General features: G+C 42.0%; 1 protein-coding gene across 2 annotated transcripts in view; it reads left to right on the forward strand.

Annotated features, from left to right (window-relative positions):
* Nucleotides 1-18,759, forward strand: part of LOC122812185 (cAMP-dependent protein kinase catalytic subunit alpha) — a 1,510,797-nt gene that overhangs the window by 412,083 nt on the left and 1,079,955 nt on the right. The gene's annotated exons all lie outside the window — the stretch shown is intronic.

Genomic DNA, 18,759 nt, shown 5'->3' on the forward strand with positions numbered 1-18,759 from the left:
ATTCAACCTTCCCAGCTTGACACAAAGGTGTGTGTGTGTATATATATATATATATATATATATATATATATATATATATATATATATATATATATATATATATATAATATGTGTGTGTATATATATTGTCTGACATGGTTTGTGCTCTGTAATCTAGCTAGTTTAGGTCTGATTTTTGGCTAAAGGTCTCATTCTTAGATAAAGGGGTTTATATTATTGTATGGTAAAAATGCATAATACTTAAGAAATGGAGCATGTCTGTTTGCAGTGCATCTCATTGTTGCCTGGTGATGAACAGTTGGAAGGTAGATATCCAAGCAGGATGAGATTCTTGGGAATTTGGTTGTAATGCTAAGCCACTGTGTGCCTAAAGCGTGTTTGCCTGTTATCATAGCTTATTATTACTTACATATGCATGCATATACATCGCTTATGATTCTTTATTAATCGAATAGTAGTCTGACCGGTTCTAGCCTGGCTGACTTTAACTTGTGCACTTTACAAGTTCACTGTATTGGCAGCCTGTCTTGTAAATTGTCTTGTTCTCACACTAGTTTGAATCATGTTAATGTCTATAAAACTTTAAATCTAATGTCAATAATTTGGTGTTTGGCAGTTTAACTAAACAGAAGTCAATCTGCATTACAATGTTCCTGTATTAATTGCCTTGGCCTTGGGTAATAGCTGAAAGGGGTGTGTGAGACCAGCTTTACCTACCTGATTAACAAAGTCATCTTAAAAAAACTGAAAATTAATACTGCAGCAGATCCTTTACCCCAGGGGTTGTAATCATATGCCAGCTATTTGGCTGGTGACCAAATAGCATCTGACACCCAGAGTGGGACTGAGAGGATGTTTAATGAAAGGGAGTATTTATGTGCACTTAAGGGAAGCAGTAGTTATTGGCAGGCATTAAGATCATACCTTAGGAGTGGAGTAAAGTGGGATTACCTGGACAAGACACTTCAGTGGCCTCGGGCAGATGATACTGCTATTTCTTCCTTTCTTGCACTTCTGAATTATTGCTAATCAGAGGCAGTGGTCTGCTTCAGCTACTGAATACATTTGGTAGTTTGCTGTAAATTATGATCACGTTCTAGTATACTGTTTTAATTTATGTATTTGTTAAATGTGTAAGTGAATAAATCCTCAGACATATGTAATGTATTTACCTATAGCCTTGTGGCCTGTTGTATTTCTTTCATTTGTATTGATGTTTTGGATAGTTAATTGGTCACCAGTTTAATGTCACATTTTGTTAGCAAGAATTTTCTTCCTGCATCATTTCTTAGTGTTTCATAAGTTATTGCTGTTAAAAAGCAAGTATCCCAAGTGATAGAATTGTAGAGTAAAAGACAAAGCCAGGAGTCCGACAATAAAACAAGCTTTCAAATCCACAAGACTTTCTCAACACCACATACAATCAACGTTAGTCAGTTTAAATATAATAGAATTGTAGAATGTGAGAGCAAATGCAAACTTTTAGTCATGATGTGTTTGCCCATTACCTTGCCCATTTGTACATTTCATTGCTTTTTTAATCTCCGTGTCTGCCAAGGATCACCTTTAAGATCTTGAGCATATCCCTTTTTTTGTATTGGGTATCCCTAGCACAGAGGTGAGATGATTTTGAGGGAAGGGTCATTGTCGTCAGCCAAGTAGCCATAAGTGTATTCCTCTCATCAGTGTTTTGGCAATGGGGTATTTTATAGTAGGACATAAAACTCACCCCACCTTGCTGACTGAAGTGAGTATTTATGACACAGTAGGCCTCCTACAAAAAAAAAAAAAAAAAAACACCCCCTGTACATGTTCTTTGTTTCACCCATATGCTGTTGAGGGCTACTGTCAATGGCCTGGGATGGCTAAGTCCATATTTTCAGTTCTGACAAATTTTTGATCCCATACAGGTGTCTTCTTCTGTGGTGGTGATCTAGCAAACAAAACCACCATCTCTTTTCTCCCAGGATGAGCAAGCTGGCATCAGCCATTGTCTCACATTGTCTTCCTTTGCCTGGTTCTTCTAGCATGTGAGCCTCTGGTTAGACTTGAGTTACCTGGGTTGCTGTCAGGACTTTATTCTTCCATGCCACAGAACTTGGGACTAAACTGCTCTGTAATATTGGTTGTTTAATTGCTTTCTCTTCCTTGTGCCAAGCTATCCTGAGTACCCTTTTAGTTACTGAATGTAGCACATTTTGTTGGACTGTGGAATCGTAACCTCTCTTAGCTTGAAAGTATGCATCCTTATATCGACCCTTGTTTCTATCATGTTCATTTTCCCAAGTTGCACATCTTTTCTGTTTTTTAAATCTTAAGAAACCTGACGATGTTGCTCGTAAAGATAATTGCTGCACGTTTCATGTATGTGTATTGGAATCATGCTGCTAATGGAACACACTCCCTGTTAGACCTTTTCAGTAGTCAAACATCACCTACAGTGCAAGGATGCATTTAGAAGTCATCCCAGCTAGAAAAAGAGCACAACCTAGTTTCTAACACAACTGCGTCTTTCTACTTCAAAAGTCATTAACTACCTCATTTTAAAAAAATATATTTTCTGTCTCTAAAATCAAGTTACTTCTAAAAATGTGTTATCATGCTGAATACATGATCATTAATTGTACATAGGTTATACTTTAACCGTGTTTTTACCAGTTGTGATGACACTGTCATTTTACTATGCATAAAAAGACAATGCACTACTTGCAGTTTGCTAGTTATGTATTCTAAACATTTCAGCATTTCCGTTATGTTGTTTTTGATTGTAACATTTTTGTAACTGGTCACTGTCAATTGTTTAATGTTTGCCACCTAGTTGGGACTGTGACTGAAAGGGGTCTCAGAGCTAGCTAATAAAATATCACGTCTGTTGGGCAGACATCAGAACAACAATCCGTTTCTGTAACAGACATCTAATTGCAGTCTTCTCTATGTGTGAAGCATTTATCTGTTGATTTATAAAGAAGCATTCATTCATTCTCTGACACTTGCAATATCTGGTTTAGGGTTATTGAGCCAGAGCCTCTTCCAGCACTCCTTGAGTAAAGGCAGTCTTTCGGCTTCTCCCATTAGAGGTCGCCATAGCGGATTACCAGTCTGCACATTGATTGGCAGTGGAGTTTTTATGGTGTCGAGTTGCCAACCTGGCGCCCAGCCTTCACAGAAGACGCACACACCTACAGCATGATTTAAAACTCATTTGACCGCAGGGAGGACATGCAGATTTCTCCACACAGAAGGTGTTCCAGCCAATAATCGAACCGGAGAACCTCTTGCTGTGAGGCGACAACGCTAACCCCTGCACCACAACAGCCAACTTCTGGCTCTCTCTGAGTGCAAGCAGAAAAACATGCTGGGTAAGACAATGTTTTGTTGCACTACATGCATACATGTGTGCACAGGCACACACCATGCTTAACTACAGGCGAGTTGGAGTATCTAAACCAAGGCCTCAGCAGCCTGAATTGGTGATAGCTCAGATAGTGGTAAAAGATCCCATGACATTTATCAAAAAGTGTAGGAAAATGTTCCGTGGTGCCCTGGTCAATTTTCCCTTTGCCAGTATGGATACCAGCTCAGATCTCCCATGAAAAGAGGCCATTGGCCTAGTGGAACTAACCCAGTTAAAGTGTAAATAAAAAAAATAAATGATTGCTATGTCTGTGGATGTGGAAACAAACTGGAGCACCCAACAAAAATCAGTACAGTTTCAGGAGGGATATGCAGAGTTGCATAAAAGGCATCCCAGCCAGGACCCAAAGTGGCGAACCAGGTACTGTGAGGCAACAATTGTAATCACTGTACTGGAGAGCATTTTACTGCATTTATGAGCTGGTAACAAAGCATCGAATTCTTGGTCAGCTTTAATAAATATATTACAATATGAATCAGTGAGAAGAGGAGGGAAAGGGAACATCACACTTCCATCATATTCTGAGGGTGAGAAAGAAAATTGTTTCTTAGCCTTTTTGTTTTATGTCTTTCCTAGAGGTTGCAGTATTGATAAGTGTTTCTTTTTGGGTCCTGTTTTAGTGGATATGTCTTTTGGGGATGATTTTCAGTACAACAGCATTGCTAGCAGTTGGGCAACAAAGCTTTTAAGTGGCTCAGTCCAAGTTTGTAACCACACTACCATTCATTGATTCATATTGTGACACATTTGTTAAATCTAAGAACCTAATGATGCCTTGCTACCTGCTTATAAAATGCAGCAAAATGCTCCCTGACAGGTTGTCGACTCTTTGGTGATGCTCGTGTTTTGTGATCACAGCAATGAAGTAGAACATAGAAATGCGAACAGCGGTCTGAAATGCAAAGGGACACAGGTGGACTAGAACCCACCCCCACCTCCCAGTGTGGGCTGCTGCGCCCGCCACTTTAACCCTGCTACTTATCAGTTCCAGTATTCCTCCAACACAGAGAAATGAAAGTCCAGAGTACACTGACAGTTTGCCATTATGTAAAAAAGCCAGAGTCTCTCACACTACTGATCACACAAATAAAAGCATAGTATTTGAAGAACATGGCTGTTTATACAGGGATCCAAGCGGCAAACCCTTTTAGTATAGAACCTGAATCTTTAACAAATGGTATGGCATCAGAGAAGAAAGCAGCGTACTTAACATATATTTTGTAGAAGGTTTACAGTTTGAGCGTTTTGTAGGGCTCCTAATTACCCTACAAATATGGCACAGTACTATATCCTGAAACAAATTCCTCTGTCTGAAGACATTTCGTACATGATCCTTGTAGAGAGGCTGCATTGGTTAACTGTAACACCTGGCAAGGTGAAATCGTAGTTGGCAAAACATAGTTTGAGTGCAGTAGATGCTTTTTGGGTTTCTGATTCTGTAATAAGAAAGCGTGCATGGCTCAGAATTTAGACCTATCCTGAGGATGTAAAAGTCAAATTATTTTACCTCCCTTTTTTCAGGGATTTCTTCTTTTGAACACTATCTCAATAACGGTGTACATTTTGAAGAAGAGGGGGATAAAACTGCAGAACATTAAACATTCCTTGAGGGCTCCTGAGTTGCCAGAGTCTATCCTGGCTTTCACTCGGCCCTATACAGGGAAACAAATCCTAGATAGGACATGTTTCCCCCTGCTTATTTGATAACTAGGGTATTGGGCTGATCAAAGGAGCCATTTTAGCCACAGCTGTGTTTGTAGTTTGCATAATGGTAGTGAGCTTTCTGGAACAACACTGTAATGGAGAGTATGGGCCTGCATGATTTAAGCAGACATACATGTGTGTGTGTGTGTGTGTGTGTGTGTGTGTGTGTGTGTCTATATGTATGTATGTGTATATATATATATATATATATATATATATATATATCTATATATATATATATATATATATATATATATAAAATATACATACACAAAAATATCAGGCACATCTTTGAGGATAGTTCACTTATAGCATGGCATATGTGTAAAATGTCAAGAGAATACGATAGCACCTGGCAAAAGCCCACATGTGGACAACCTACAGACTCTGCACATAGGACACCTCAACCAGGAACTGAACTTGAAGAACTAAGCACAAAACACTTTGAAACAGTAGTAACCCTCTGATTCCATAAACAAGTGCTTCATAATCCTGTTCCAAAATTTCCATTTTACAGAAAGCAGACCGGAGAGCTGCAATTCCCCCCCAAAAAAGGGCACAGTTTTGAAGTAATCTGCAGACAGCAGCAGCAGAGTCATTTCACAATAGGTACAGCGTATTCCCAGAAAGTTATGAGTTGCTTCTTAGTCATCACTTGTGCTCTGTCCATCTTGCTGCACTTCAGATAGGCTGATTTCCCTCTCGCATCTCAAATCCAAGTTGCATCAGACGTAGTGGCAAGGTTTTAGTCCATAGAATTTCCCCATGAGTCTAGTCCTGCACATTATTCCTTCTAGAACTAAGTAAGCATCCTTGCCCTGGCAATTTGTTTTGTAAAAATTCTGACATTAAAGCATTAAAACCAGCCAGTTACATAAGTACAAAAAAGAGAAGGGTTTTATGGTAGATTTTTCCATTATTTTGAGAGAGAAAAACAATGCGGACTTGTCCAAGCCCTTCCAAATCTGAGCAAGTGCAGAATGTTAGCATTGCAAATGTCATGTTGCACTTCTGCAACCTGTATTTTCTGTAATGCCATTTGTAACCAGGGATTGCACCCCATTTAACCCTCTTTCACCTTTACAGTTAGGCAGGTAAGGGTTAAAGTGCTGTCTTATCACTTTCCAAATATGTCCCCCAGGTCACATATGCAGTTGCTGTGACATCCTTTTGTTAAAATAGTTTGCACCGGGGATGAGGAGGTTTTGTATAAAGTTGTCCCCCACTCTCGTGCTAAACCAGGATTTTCTTCAGCAATTCAAGAACTGCTGTAGACCTGTCACTCTTTTATAAAGCCTGTAAGCTTCACTGTGTTGCACTTTTCCAGAGTGGTGATCTTGGTATAGGGTGCCACACTGGTGCAGCAGTTAACATTGTTGTCTTACAGTAAGAGTTTCTCTGGTTCAGATGTTCTTCGTGTTTCACTGTTGCAGTCATTACATTTGGGGTTATCTGCTTGCAGGTAGCCCTCAGTCGGCCTGATTAACAAAGTCTTGGGTCCTGCGTCAGTTGCTGTACCTTCTTCCATGACGTCAGGTCGTCGGGTATAAAACATGCAGCCGACGCCATTACACCAGTCTTTCTTGCCGTGCGGTGCCCGAAGCAGAAGCAGTTCGCAAGTCCCTGTCGGCCGTCTCCTGAAATTTTCGTTTTTGAGTTTCAGAACCAAAGTCTTCAACTAAAAGCTAAGTTGGGGAAACCTTTTCGTGTTCATATCCGATGTCAGTAAATGTAAATAATTCCATTACTTGTGGAAAGCAAATACCTCATAAAGATTTTCATTCGTACTGTATTCCTTGCTTAGGCTCAGACCACAGTGTACCTCGCTGTCAGTTATGTGCCTTATTTAAACCACGAACTATCCATCGTCTGTATATTTGTGCTTCTAAATATTTCGGTGCTCTGTTCAATTATCCTGATATGTCTTCGGTCAGCCATCCGTCTACCGACATTCTGAAAAAACACAAATATAAAGAGAGACAGGCCAGCTAGGTCCAAAGCTGACGACGACGCTTCTCCTAAACCAGTCGCCGGTACTTGGTGAGGTGCTTTCGCATCCCCTGATACCCGCTACTTCTGATTCGCAGGCCTCTACTGAGACCCATTCAGAGTCAGGTATGCCACGAGATGCTTCAACTGTGGAACCTGCGGATGTCTCTACCTTGCATGGGTCCGGAGCCACTGTGCAGGCACTGGCTTCTGAGGGTGTATTCAGGCCTACTTACTTGTGTATTAAACCGACGCCATCTTCTTCTAAAAGGCCTAAATCTCGAACCATGCCTAAAAAACTGACGCCCAGACCACATGGTCAGGCCTCTATGCCTAAAAAACAGATGATAAGAATGGCTGAAGACCTTGTTACTTTAATCAGGGGAAGCCAGCCTTCCCCCTCTCAGAGATGTAGGACTGAGTTTGTTTATGATCCTTTCGACCAGGATTCTGAATTTTCTGTTTCCTCTGATGACCAGGATTTACCCTTATCTACCTATGAGGATTCTGATGCTGAGGACTCCATTCCCTCTGACCCCCCCCAGAGGATTTCTCTTTTGGTGAAACCTTGCATACTCTCAGGGAGCATTTTCGTTGGGAAAGTCAGGAGTTCTATGATTCTAAAAAGAGGCTTAGGGATTTCTTACTCCTGCCCCAGCACAGGCCTTTAGCCATACCTCCTGTATTAGACATTGTTGATGTTGCATTTGCAGAATCTAACTTGGCCCTTGACTCTCTACCTCCTGCTCCAAGGAAACCTGATAGATATTACAGGGTCCCTGACTCTCACAAGTTCCTTTTCAAAAATCCTACTGCGGATCCTGAGACTATTTCATAGGGGCCTAAGGGCATTAAAGCTACTACTGCCAAAAATCCTACCCCCTCTGATAGAGACTCCAGGGTGCTGGATAGATGGGGTAAGAAGGTATACACTTCTGCAACTTTGGCAATTAGGGCCTTAAACTGCCAGTTTCATATGTTGAAGTATCAGCAGCATATTATTGGATTGCTTAAACAGAAAATTATGTTTCCTGATTGTGTTGAAAATAAGGATTTACAGGATTTATTGCATTCAGCTGAACAGGTTGGAAAACATACTTTGCAATGTGGTTTTGACACTCTAGAGGCATCTTGCAGGGCTTCTGTAACTGGGTCTGTACTTAGGAGGCATGCTTGGCTTAAGGGGCAATCCCTACCAGATCATGTTAAAGCAAAATTACTGGATGCTCCCCTAAACCAGGACCTCCTGTTTGGCAACAAGGCAGAAGTTCTTAAAAAGATGGAAGAAAAAGCTAAATCTATGCAAACTGTTTAAGATTTTTTACAAGTACAACCTCCAAGATTTAGTAGGCATTGGCCTTCCAAGATTGGTCCTTTCCTGCCTCTTCCAGACCTTCTCGGTCCAAACCCAGATCCAGCAGAGCTCCCAGGCTGCAGTCCCAGGGTACGCAGAGGACTAAGCAGTGGGGGGTCTCCACTTCCAAATCTGGGAGTAGTAAGACTCCCACCTATGGTAAACTGTCTCAATGACTTCCTTTTAAAATTTCCAAGCACTTATCAACTGACTGCCCCTATGGGGGGGGGGGGATTGCTCTTCATGCAAAGAACTGGGGAACTCATTACCCAGGACAAATGGGTTTTAGATATAGTGTCCCAGGAATACAGATTTCACTTGCCAACACCAAACGGCTGGTCAGACCTACCCCCAAATCAGTGGGCAGAGGCCCAAAAACAGGTACTTTCTCTCTTACGCATGGGGGCTTTTCATTTGGTACCAGAAGAGGGAAAGGGACAAGATTTCCACTCTTGACTTTTCCTGGTACCCAGAAAAGACAATTCATGGCGTCCTGTCCTGGACCTGTCTACTCTAAACACCTTTTTGGAGATTCCAAAATTCAGGATGCTGACTCTTCACCAGTTGCTTCTTAAAGATGCCTGGTTGGCAACACTACCTGCACATCCCAATCAGGGAATCTTGCAGAAGATACCTACACTTCAAAGCAGGCTACACGCACTCTCAGTTCTCTGCACTGCCCTTTGTGAATACCCTGGGCGCAGTAGATAAGCCAAAGTGCCAAGCTCCAGATATTGCATTTTGCAGGCAACGAAATATTCAAATGTACCCATACCTGGACAATTGTCTAATTCAGGCAGAAAGCCAGGACATACTTTTGAATCATCTGGCCTTTGTACAAAGGGTTCTGACTTGTCTGGGGTACACCATAAACGAAAAGAAATCACACCTGGTACGCTGTCAACAAATTATATTCCTGGGAGCAAGCTTGAATACAACTTCCCAGATGGCTTTCCTCACGCCAGAGAAACAAATTCATTTGACAACCTACTTCAAACAAGTGGCCACATAAACCCTGCTATCTGCAAGACAAATACTGCAAGCCTTGGGGTTCATGGCCTCATGCATTATTCTAATTCCATATGCAAGACTGCATATGAGGAAACTACAGTGGTATCTAAAAAGCCTATGGTGTCAACATTCTCAGGATCTAGAAGCAATGATTCCTATCATACCTTGCCTATGCCTAGAGTTCCTTTGGTGGGCAGAGGCCTGCCATCAAAACAAGGGACTACCATTCACACCACCCCCTGCTGCCCAAACCCTAACAACAGACACATCAGACTATGCATGGGAGGCTCACCTAGCAGGGAAGTGCATTCAGGGCAAATGGAACCCAAGTCAAATGCACCTGTATATCAAACAAAAAGAAATGTTAGCTGTACAGAATGCTCCGATAGTCTTCAAGGACCACTTTCTTCCAGGACAACTAATGGTAAAGATGGACAACATTACTGTTATGTGGTACATAAACAAGCAGGGGAGTACACATTCTTATCCCCTCTGCAGACTAGCCATGGCATTGCGGAACACAGCCTTGAGCTACCAAGTGCACCTACAAGCTCAGTTCCTGACAGAAAAATTAAATACACTGGCAGACGGACTAAGCAGAAACCTCATGGACCCACATGAGTGGAAACTGGAACCAAGGATTTTCAACATGTTGACAAGCAAATGGGGGAGCCCAGATATATAGACCTGTTTGCCTCTCCCCAGAACTACCAGTTGGACAAATTTTGCACAAGGACTCCCCACAAACAAGCCTGGAAAGTGGGTGCTGTCTTTCAGCTGGAAAAACCTATCAGTCTATGCCTTCCCCCCTCTGCCTCTGCTCTCGAAAGTACTACTAAAAATCAAACAGGACAAACCAAGGATGATTTTGATTGCTCCAGACTAGCCACACCAACACTGGTACCCCCTCCTGCGCAGTGTGTCACGGTTATCCCCATGGCACCTACCTCAGACTCCTTCCCTGTTGTCTCAGCAGGAGAACCAGATTCTGCACCCTCAGCTTCTAACACTAAACCTAGCAGCCTGGCTAATTACCTAATCTCTCCTTTACCATCCCTCAGTAAACCTGTGATGGATATCATTTTAGAGGCAAGGAGGCCTAGTACTAGGAAATATTTTTCTGAAAAATGGAAAAGATTCTGTGCCTGGAAACAATTTCAAGGGATGATCACAGCAGCGCCCACTTTACCTCAGATTTTACAATACTTAACTAAGATGCTTCACAAGGGCCTGTCTTTTTCCTCCATCAAAATTCACGCCTCAGCCATTTCAGCTCATTATAACATAGAACCTCCCCTCTTCTCTCATCCACTGCTCAAGCAGTTCCTCAGAGGGGCCAAAAGTTTGAGACTACTCAGGAGAACTCCAAACCCCAGCCTGGGACCTTAACTTTATTTTGGCGAAACTCACTCTACCTCCTTTCGAGCCAGCTGCTACTGCAGACTTAAAATTTCTTTCTTGGAAAACAGCTTTCCTTTTAGCAATCACTTCAGCAAGAAGGGTATCTGAATTACAGGCCCTTATGGCAGTGGAGCCTTTCATCATCTTTCATGCGGACAGGGTGTCCCTCAGAACCGATCCATCTTTCATGCCAAAGGTGGTATCCAGTGTGGCTCTTAATCAGTCCATTCATTTGCCAACCTTCTTTCCCAATCCACAGAACAAAGGGGAACGGATACTGCATTCCTTAGATGTGCACAGACAACTTAGATTCTACTTGGACAGGTCTAAACCTCAAAGGAAGTCTGAACAACTGCTGGTGGCATTTGCTGCAGGGGCAGAGGGGAAGGCTATTTCAGAGCAAACCATTTCTAAATGGATAAGCCATTGTATTCATTTCTGCTATAAGCACCATGGAAAACCTATCCCCCAGGGGATCAGATCTCACTCCACCAGGGCTGCATCTACCTCTACAGCCTTTCTCAGAGGCATCCCTACCAGTGACATCCTAGAAGCTGCTACCTGGAGTTCTGTACATACTTTCACCAAGCATTATCATTTGTCAATTTTCTCTAAATCCAGAGCTGGCTTTGCCACTCCAGTTTTGTAGGGCCTTATAGCTGGTCCTAATGCTATCTAAGTTCCTCCTCCCAACCATAGCTTTGGCAATCTACCCAAATGTAATGACTGCAATAGTGAAACACGAAGAACATAGTACAGTTGTGTACACTTACCATAAATGTAGATGTTAGAGTGTATTCACTGTTGCAGTCCTGGTTACCCTCCCTCCAGCCCCCTAACGTCTTTTGGCTATACCTCTACTTTCCTTTACTATGCTTAAAAGCTTTTTGGTGTATTTGCTTTTTTGTTGGAGGCATATCATTGTATTTTTATATTTAATTGCTTCCCATTAGGGGGTCACTTGACATCTGGGGCAAGAAAAACTGATGTAATGGCATCGGTTGCATGTTTTATACCCCTGACGTCATGGAAGAAGGGACAGCAACCGACACAGGACCCAAGACTTTGTTAATCAGGCCGACTGAGGGCTACCTGCAGGCAGATAACCCCAAATGTAATGACTGCAACAGTGAATACACTCGAACATCTACATTTATGGTAAGTGTACACAACTGTACTTTCTTTACTGGGGTGCCTTCTGTGCAGAGTCTGCATGTCCTCCCTGCGTTCGCATGGGTTTCCTCTGAGTGCCCTGGTTTCCTGCCACATTCCAAAGACGTGCCTGGAGCGTTTCTCCCTGGGCCTCTGCTGAAAATAGGCTCTGTCCTAGTTTGACTTCCCTGGTCAACAAATGTTAAATAATTAAAATGGTAGTCGTGATAATACATAATAACAACAGATGTATAAATAATTGCATCTGTTGCAGGTTAGGTTGCCTTCCTAATGCCTTGCACATAACAGGCACATGCTAACCCCCCCCCCCCCCCCTCCACACACACACACACACACACACACACACACACACACACACACACACACACACACACACACACACACGCGCGCGCGCACACAGAAATGTGCAGTTGTTCACTTTATGCAAAGCTGCCCTGTAATGGTCACTGCCCGAGACTGCAGCCTCATGCGCACTAAAGGATATTCAACTTCTGAAAAGATCTGATAGTCAGATCCATCTTTCTCTTGATTCCAGTGTAGATATATGCTGCAGCAGTCAGCCTGCTTCTTTTCTGGTGAGTTATCACACACCCATACTAGTTCTGTTAAGTCCCCCACTTCTTTCTTTTTTATCAAAGGTGCATGTTCATTTTCATTTTTTTGTTATGGCTTTTGCTGAACAACTTGAGCTCTTTTGGTGGCCTTCAGTTTAACACCATTGTTCCTTTTGATGTCGGAGATATGTCCTCCTCAGTTTGGCAACCTAGTGGAGACAGAATCTCACCAGTTATCGGTACAGTCTGTGAGGTTTAGTAACCCCTATCTTTCTGTGTTTATTTTTTTTTTTACCTGGAACTAGGTAAAACCTCTGACCTTGGGCCTCTAAGTCACCACTTATTTATTAATTCATTCTTGTTTCTGCCTACTTGTCTTTGCTTTTCAAGTCACTATGTATAGGGTTTTCTAGCCTTACAATGTCAGATCCAGGAATTGTGTAGATAAGAATCTTCCAGGGATAGCTGAGGCCAGTATGCTGCAGGCAGTCTGGAGTTTGTATGTTGTTAATTGTTGCTCTAACCTGACTAGGTATATACTGTGTATGCTAAGACAGTAGCACACTTCAGTATACCAGCAAGCAGTCCCTTAAGGAAACCACCATCAAAAACTGCTCCAAAGCCAACTTCATGCTCCTTAAGACAAAAGTGGCAAACTTCATGACACCCATGCAGACGGAAAATAGAGGTACGACTGCTGAATCCTACACAAATGTACTGTATAAGCACATACATGAGTGCATGGATCGTGCTATCCCCAACAGAACCAAGACGCTATCCTCCAAAAAAAGGAAGCCAATCTGGTGGTCCCTTGCCATAAACAAACTCTACAACAGAAGGAAGAAGCTGTTGCGAAAAAAAGAGTAAAATCCCAAGATTGGAGGAGCTCCTTGGTCAGCCTTAGCAAGAAGCTGAGATCCCTCATAAAGTCCACCAAAGACAGTTATGAAAATAAAATCACCACTGATTCCAAAGACAACAACAAAGCATTCTACAGCTATGTCAAGAATCTCAATGGCAACACTCAGATCTTCTCTGAGCTACAGCACAATGGCACTAAAAGTACAGAACCAACCGATATTGCCAACTTCCTGGCAGATAGGTTCAGTGCTAACTTTACCTCCCTCTCACCTTACAAAGGGCTCATCTTAATACTGGAAGAATGCAAAGCCCCTGTAATCATGAATGAGCAAGTAAAGACCGCACTCTCCAAAGCCAAGAACACAGCATCCATGGGGACCATACAACATCCCAGGCTGAGTACTGCATGAACTACCGAATGAACTGGCACCCCACCTAAGTACCATGTTCAGTGATAGCTTCACCTCAGGCTATATGCCTACTGAATGGCGCACAGCGACAGTTATCCCACTCCACAAACAGGGTGCCACCACGGACCCTGGAAACTACTGCCCCATTAGCCTGACGAGCCTGGTCTGCAAGACCATTGAATGTATCATCTTGGAGCTTATAAACAAAGACATAGGTAACCTCCAAACCCTGGACCCCACTCAGTTTGGATTTGTAAAAGATAGATCATGTCTACTAAACCTGATTGACTTCTTTGAAGCAGTCACTAGAGCTGTAAATGAGGGCAAGGTAGTGCACACAGCCTTTCTTTTCCTTGCCAATGCTTTCAATACCATCCCCCACTCTGGAATTATAAATAAACTCACTAAACTGGGCATAAATCCCTGTGTCACAGGATAGATGGCCAACTGGCTCACTGACCGAACCCACACAATAAAAGTAGCCAACTCCAAGTCTGACTTCAGAGCAGTGACGAGTGGAGTACCATAGAGTTTGGTCCTGGGTCCTCTCCTGTTTGGCATCTACTTCTGTGAAGTGCAGGTCAACACGGAAGGTCTTTGGCTAACAAAGTTCGCAGATGACTGCAAACTGGTAGCCATAATAGAATCACCCAATGATGTAGACATTCTTCAAAAGGGTCACACAGAGAGATGCTTGGTGTCAAAGTCATAGCCTCAAACCTAATGCTAAGAAGTGCGTTGTCATCCCCTTTGGGGAGAAACTCAGTACCCATGAACTTACCACATAGGCAGTAGCACACTAAACACTGAAAGTGTGATAAGACCTCTGAACACAGGTGGACAGTAGTCTCTCCTTTGCTAACCACATCGCCACAGTAGTCAGGAAATCCTTTTGCCACTTGGCACACCTCATCACAAAAGGGTTCTTCTCTAGAAAAAAAAGGTCATTGTTCCTCTACTCATCCCTCATCAGACCCATTATAGAGTACAATGCCCTGTTTGGCATGCATCTCATAAGACACCTACAACAACTGGAAAGGCCACAGAAATACCTCACTAAGAGGATTACTGGGCTCACAGATGCCATATGCAGACCATCTCAAAAAAACTCCAGTTCTACTCCGTCGCATATCGCCTAGTCAGAGGAGATCTCTGCCTAACATACAAAGCTATGTCAAACCCAGAGCTGTTGGACATGTTACATTTAAAGAAATCCCAATCTCTCCAAATTACACACTCTAGGGACCTAAACCTTGTCACCACAATAAACAGAACATGCTGGAGGGATAGATTCCTGTCCCAGAAGACTTCCCATACTCTGGAGCAAACTACCCATTCATGCCAAGCAAAGCTCCTCATTGGCCCTCTTTAAGAAAAATCTTAACTGGATGAGAAATAAAAAATTCACACCCCCCCGGGGATCACTTCTGCGGCACTGCTCGACAGGGGCACAGGAAAATAATTTTCTTAGGTGGCAAAAGCCAGGGAACCTTTTTGGCTGGGCTTATATAGGCCCTAGGGCCGATAGCCTAGTGCCTACCTACATAGCCGGCTTTAGGCACCAGCGTTGCTGAGGGCCCCCAACCACAGCAAGTTATCTTATCTTGATATTTTGTAACATGTCTATCAAACCAACCAAAGCGAATATAGCAATCTTGTATACTTAATAAACCAGTTGGGTAATAACTCTTATTAATATCTCCTTTAAAATTCAAAGATATTTCTGGTTATATTAACAGTGTTTTATCAAGTAACAGGCTTCAGAATTCCATTAAATATTTTACCACTGACATTGTGCCCGTAGCTTTGTTAAACCCTGCTGGTGGACTAAAACTAACAACGTAGCCATCTTTAGGTACCTGCAATACCTGTAGTTGCAGGGGGGGACCTTAATCATCCTTGACTATGTGGGGCCTCACAAAAGCAGTTGCTGGTTGGGGAAAAATAAAGAGGGCAAAACATGTATTAATTTCCTGATTATGCTCTTTAACCTTAGCCGTGATATGGCCCTAAAAGGATAAAGCTAATGATGAACATGAACAAGGTAAGCACTAAAAAGATCAACAACCCAGAGTGACTGATCTCAGTGAAAACCTTAGATTTTAAGAAGGGTTGATGCTTCCAGTTTTCAGGGATGTGTTTCTCTTTCTGGAAGTTTTAGAAATACTGGCTAAACACCAGATACTATAACTCTCAACATCTTTGCTGAAGAATTCAGCCAGTGCCATAAATAATAGCAGAATAAAGGCTCAAAATCAGAAATACGTCTTAAGTAGTATTCTAATTCACTGAAAGTTAATAGAATAACACCTTTTGCATCAACATTAATTTTTTGGACAATAAAACGTATGAAACTTTGGATTTATTGATGGTCTGCCATCCTGAATAATTTACAGGAAATCAAGCTTTTTACGATGGACAGAGCAAAATTATGAGCAAAATCTATGAAATCAGGGACAGAGGCAAATATCCATTACTCCTCAATGAGCAGTCACTGATCTGGTGTGGCAGTACCGGTTTTACAAAATGTGTTGCTATTTGCTGAAATAAGTACAAAACTGGTATTGTTCGGGCTTATGCTTGTGTGTGTCTTTAAAATATCACTGATTTTTATCTGTCCTCACACCAAATAATGCCAGGACATATACATTATTCTTCTGGGTATCAGTAAAAAATTGCAAATAAGTAATGATATTTAATTTTCAAAGGTATGGCATAAAATATATCACAGAACATTCAGACACTTAGATTTTCTAGAAGTCCAGTGATCCCTACTCTCCGGACTGTATAAATGAATTCAGGGGGCTCCCTTAATAATCCCCGACTGTTTGGGGGCCCCACAAAAACTGTTGCTGGTTGGAGAAAAAAATGTATTAATTGTCTGATTATACTCTTTAACCTGAACAGGGCTATGACATGACCCTGTTAGGATAATGCTGATAATGACTTCTGCTCTCAACCACACCCATTCTAAAACCAGCCCTGCTCAGATGTGTGTGTTTATAGAAAGCTGCTGTAGGTTATGGGGGGGGGGGGGGGGTGGAGACGGTGTGGTTATTACTACTTTAATTTTTATCATAGTCAAACCTTAGAGGTGTGCACAGGAGGTCATTATAGCTTTTGTTTGGGCTGAAGACAATGTGGTAATTTTTTCTTTTACTTTTCTCACGGACCTCAGAGGTGTACACAGGTTATTATAGCTTGTGTAGGGGTAGTATACTGTCTAGGAGCAGCAAGTAGAATGCATTACTGTAATCATTATGTTTTTTTTTTTTTTTAATTTTCCTAACAATCATCATAATCATAATTTCTATTCAGGCTTTCATTGATGAAAAGGTTGTATAAAGTGAAAATAAAAAACTTTAAAATGCAGTTCAAAGCATGTAGAAAGTTACATTTCATTGAAAAAGCTGAAGAGTAAAGCAACATTTGAGAAAAGGAAGAAAAAAGTCATTTGTATGGTGTGGGGAGCCCAAGATGGGGGGAAGCCTAGAGGAGGACTAGAGTGTGTGTGTGTGTGTGTGGGGGGGTTGCTAGGGCTCCCCTTCACCCAAGTCCAGACCTGCACATAGACTTCTTGTAATGTATCACTGTTTCAACTAAATGCCAGTAACTGTAAATGTCCCTTTGTAAGGTGGGACAACATAATGTGGTACACAGGCCTGTTGTAATAGTATTGTAGCTTCAGGTCAGTCTGTGCATACTACACCTAGTTTGCAGCATGAACTACAAGGTTGCTTAGAAGGGGTGGCAGTGACATGTTGATACTTGGACAGGAAGTGCCTAAGAGGCCCCCAACATGACATTTGCTGGGGGCCCCCAAAATGCTAACACTAGCCCTGCCTACCTGTGAACCTACAAAAGGAAATAAAGCAAGCAATCAGTTGCTTATCCCTGTTCACCCAGCCACCGTTTCATTTCCTTGGGGCACTGTGTATTGTGTGGGTTTCTGGCAGTGTAGGGTACTAAATATACTAATGTAAGTGTAGAATGCACAGGCTTTGCCCAGGATTGGAGATTCTTAGTGAAATTTTCATGGCAACGTCATGCATAAATTAACCTTAATTGACCAATCTACGTGCTTGAAGCAATGATTGCACATTTTGGGGGAGGGGAGGAGTTGCTTATGAATATTTACATTGAAGTTTCATACTTCTTATTCAGAAAAAATGCATGTTGATGTAAAATCTGCCTTTCTGTTAACATTTAAGTGCATTATTAGAGTATGTTGCTTATTAATTAAATAAAAATTGTCCCTGATTTTTGACCTGCCATTATTTTTGGCTTTGTCCCCGAGTCTTGACAAAAGTAGTTTTCAGCTATGTTGGTAGTGTTGCTGCCATGCCAGACACAGATTCTTGGCAGAAGTGCTGTAGTAGAACACAAAGGACTTCAGTATATGCCTCTCAACTATCCTTCTTTTTTTGCCTGTCTTATGTGAAATTACTGAGTATCAGTCAGTAATTCCAAACATTAGAGTTGTGAACTTACAATTCAGAATGTATGTGTTGATGCAAACTTTGTTCTTTTATTTTTTAAGTTGTTGTGTCATTCGGCTTTTCCTGGTTAGGGGTCGCCACAGCGAGCTCCAGTCCGCTAATGATTGGCAGTAGATTTTTACGTGCCGAGTTGCCGGCTCTGACGCACAACCTTCAACAAAGGTACTCCCATTCACGCATGTCTCCACACAGAAGATGCTCTAGCTGAGAATCTAACAGGACGACGTCTTACCGTGACGCGACAATGCTACCCCCCTTTTGCTTTATCCATATTTCTTGAAAGAAGTTGAGCGGTATGCTTGGGGAATGCACATGTTCTGAAACTGCTTCCTTCATGAATATTCATTACCCATTCCCTGTATAACAATACAGGTAATGAATATTTAGG

The sequence above is a fragment of the Protopterus annectens genome, chromosome 9.part0 (assembly GCF_019279795.1).
Source record: "Protopterus annectens isolate FY-2018-M chromosome 9.part0, PAN1.0, whole genome shotgun sequence".
In the NCBI taxonomy this organism is placed as follows: domain Eukaryota; kingdom Metazoa; phylum Chordata; order Ceratodontiformes; family Protopteridae; genus Protopterus; species Protopterus annectens.